The sequence below is a fragment of the Bactrocera latifrons genome, unplaced genomic scaffold (genome assembly GCF_001853355.1).
Source record: "Bactrocera latifrons isolate USDA-ARS-PBARC rearing strain unplaced genomic scaffold, ASM185335v1 scaffold_446, whole genome shotgun sequence".
In the NCBI taxonomy this organism is placed as follows: Eukaryota; Metazoa; Arthropoda; class Insecta; order Diptera; family Tephritidae; genus Bactrocera; species Bactrocera latifrons.
Genome location: NW_017537097.1, coordinates 132516 through 136491, shown reverse-complemented (window position 1 = coordinate 136491; position 3976 = coordinate 132516). Strand labels below are relative to the sequence as shown.

The 3976-nt window shown below is 36.1% G+C and overlaps 1 long non-coding RNA gene across 1 annotated transcript in view; it reads right to left on the bottom strand.

Annotated features, from left to right (window-relative positions):
* LOC108973000 overlaps window positions 1-3976 on the bottom strand; it is a 27606-nt gene that overhangs the window by 8096 nt on the left and 15534 nt on the right. The window lies entirely within an intron of this gene.

Genomic DNA, 3976 nt, shown 5'->3' with positions numbered 1-3976 from the left:
ACACTATATATTGGCCAATATGTGATTTATTTTAATAAAATTGAGAGATGGTTTTTCCTTATACCATAACGGGGCATATGCATTAGTTTTCTCTAATTTAAGAAAAAGTGTATACTATTTGAAAGCATGGTATTTTRAAATTTCTAARTATTTATTGTACTCTTGYAACATGCTGCTAGAGAATKYTTTTTTATCATTAGCAAATACAAATTGTAATATATGTATAAGGTAGTTGAACTTTTTCGAAGCTTTTGACACAGATGTTCTCCATTTTCTTTTACCCGTTTAAAAAATACGTTGTCCGCAGGCCTTTGAGCGAAACCAACGTGATAGTGATGACATTCCTATTTGTCTCTAGTTTCTGAACAGCGACTGGCTTTTTATACAAGGTACGTTCCAAAGAAAACAGAATCTAGCGCCCCCTGGTGGCSCCATCTATTTGTCGACTTGTGCGTTAGAATCTACTATCTTTATCGATTATTTAGTGAGGGTTTCGTGACATTTCATTATTTCATTGGAAGTGAAGTTATTCCGTTTTAAATATGTAAGTATGTTTGTGTTATCGGTGCGAAAATGAGCCTCGAACAAAGAGCAATAGCAGAGTGCACGAGTGGTTTCAATGTTTTCAAAATAGTCGTGATGACATGGGAAAATGTTACTTTTTTCGACGAATCCAAATTTAATTTATTTGGATAACGTGGTAATGCCACATAGTATCTTAGGAAAGGTGAATATTTGCTTTATTTCATGTAGTTTGTTATTGGACGGCTTATTATTCTTAAAGGATCTGGAAATGCCGAAAAATACATTGGAGTTTTTAAAGGAAGCTTTTGAGCAACTCAAAAGATTTATTTTCGTAATGATTCCGGCCATTGCCATGGAGCCAAAAGGGGACTAAAGCATGAAAATATTAAACTAGATTTTTCAGTAATTCATTGTAAGCACTTACAGGTTACAAACCAAAACCGTTTTTGTGAAATTGAGTCTCTTACGTAGCGAGGAAACAGTTTAGATCTCAATCCGATCATATGGGCAAAAAAGTGTAAAAGAAGTGGAAAAAATTATATAATTAGGGGGTGTTCTATAAAACAATAATGAGTTTCTTTAACAAATAGTTTTATTTTATTTTGTTATGTATTCCATTGTTAAATTATTATGATTCATAAAAAACTTTGGTTTCTGGGTTTCCATTAAACATATATATGTGATTTTTCACCGGGTGTATATGTATAAATACTCAGGGTGATGAGATGAGTAAAAATCCGAGAGACTGTCGGTCTGTCTGTCCATCTATGCAAGCAATTTGGTCCAAGTATTTCTTGATTAAAAAGTGAGCATGATTTCGTAGATGGGCGTAATTGGATTACTGCCACGACCACAAAACGCCATTAAATGAAAACCTATAAAGTGCCATAATTAAACAGTAAATTATGATAAAGAACTGTAATTTGGCACTGGCCCCCTTATAGATTTGATGTATATATCTCCCAAACATTTCAAGATAAAGTAACCAAACTCACTTTAGATACGTATATCCTATAAGAACTCAACCGACAGTGTGAAATGTGTGTGGATGAGATCGGAAGATAACCCGGCGCCGGCGTAAAAATTTAATGGGATAAAAACTGGACAATGGGCGTGGAACCGCCTTCCTTTAGGTGAAATGAAATACGTATATTGTTATCCGCTCTACCGACTTCTACCAAATTCAGTGCATAACTTTCTTCTGATATTCCTGAGTTACTGTGGGAAAATCACATGTATCGGCTAATATGCTATTAAACTGGTGGGCCAATAAGCCACGCATAGACCAGTTTTGGTCCTTTGCAATACCAGATGGAGTTCAGTTCCTGGGTCCAAGAGAAGTATTCATCCTTTTTGGTGCCTGCGCTTGACGCGAATTTAAAAAAAATCTGTGGCTTAACTATCAATACTCCTCCAGTGTATCACACAATGGGGACCACAGATGCTGACAGTGTAGTCTTGCCAATGCGGAACAAGTGCACAAGAGATACTCCATCGTCCTGCTCAAAACGTTTTCTGCAGTCTTCACGATCGGTCAGACAGTAACCAGTATTCCGATAATTTTCCTACAGTCTCTTTTATCGAGGCCAATAGGAATTTTGTGTACTTCCGATCTACCGTTTTGCACATGACTTTTGCAGTATTGCACCCAGGTAGGTCAATAAGTGAGTTACCTTAATAAAATTGATAGAGCGTATTTTTCTAATAACGGTGCATATGTGTGATTGAATGAATAAAATCGGTTGAAATGTGTCCTAGACCCCATATAACTAAGGAACCTTATGTATCTGCAGATATTAACCCGGCTTTTATCCTTGCAAGTTGCAAGAGTATGAAACGTCCGGATATAAACGAACTTAGCCCTACCTCATTTGTTCAAGATTGGAATCAGAACAATAACTCGTATAGTAAATTTTCTTTACACAGATGACATCAGATATTTTGTTTGAGTACGAGCCCTAGTAATTTGGAAATTTTTACAGTATACGCCAGCATAAAATTAGCATTTCAACGCAAAAAGAGATGTGTAAATTTAAATTTTTTAATTACGCCTAGATGGTGTAAATATAAACAAGCGGTGCCACATATGAATGTACTACTCAGTGCTACTTTACCGTTATTCTTTGCATCGCAATTGTAACAGCTTGGKCTGCTGATAAAATKACGGTAAACATCTATAAGGTYATAACTTAAAATTAMTCAGCAMGCKAAATTATTGCAGACTCYCTTAAAATTTATGCAACTCAGGTTTAYATACACGTCTTATCATACTTAAGTACACGCGGCTGCGTTTATGCAGAGTGGTTTGCTGTTATTATTTATTTAAATTAGGTTCATCTTCATATCAGAATATCGAGGYAATTTWAAGTTCAGACTTTTTGGCGATTAGAGTGTAATAAATGTTGTCATAAGAGCTCACAGGCTTATATGCCCCATTGCTTTGAGCAAATGTTGCAATTAAGAGTAGCAMGGCGTGTTTAATGTGTCGCTACGGGARCCRAGASCAKCCACCWWGTCACCACACGTCAMWAASAAGTCTGAGATATAATGCAYGTGAGCTAATTTTAACGTCAAGGGGTAGTAACGTATGCACAGGTATGTATGTACCTTCATGCAGCATGCGAGTGGTGTTTCAAAAAGAAAAGTGTTTGCATTTCACTTCACTTCAGCACTCCTTGCTTTATGCAGCGTTTTGAACGCGGTTTCACTTTAAATTTAGCTCTCCACTTTAATGCCAGTAATATATAATTCTCTTCAGGTAGAATTGTGTTCAAAACATGCATTGTTCGGTCATTGACAATTCTTAACTAGCATTGAAAACTGAATGAAAGGCAAAATAGGCAATAATGTAATTGTTTAGAAATAATACTGACTTCTTGAAGCCGCAAGCGAACATTCCTATTCAGCTGTCATTTTGGTGTTCTTCTTATATATCTTTGGCCGTCCGGCAATTCACATATGCAATTTGTTTTTCCCATAAATTTAGAAAATAAAAAGGTATTGAGCAGTTAATTCGTTTTACTAAATTATCATCAAATAAACGTAAAAATCGTATTTCTCTAGCATTAATATTGCAGGACTAAACAGTGTAATACCCGGAGTAGCACAAACCAGTCACTCAGAAGACGAAAGGGATGTTATGTAATGATTTGATGCAGTATATTTTAGTTAATCCCAATGAATGAACACTTACTTCGCCAAATATGCCTCATCTCACTAGTGTGGGAAGAAAAATCTACTAGCCTCTAACACTTTATCATAGACGACTACTGTCAGACAAGTTAAACAAATTTCGTTTTGATCACGAGTGGAAGCGAGCGTGTCCACAGAACATAGAAATAGTGTATTTTATCCAGCAAGCTCGTCCGAAGAAAGCGAAGACCCTTCGGCTCGATGCACTTTGTTAACCGATTTCGTAATGGAATACGAATATCTATTTTGCCCCCTTCAA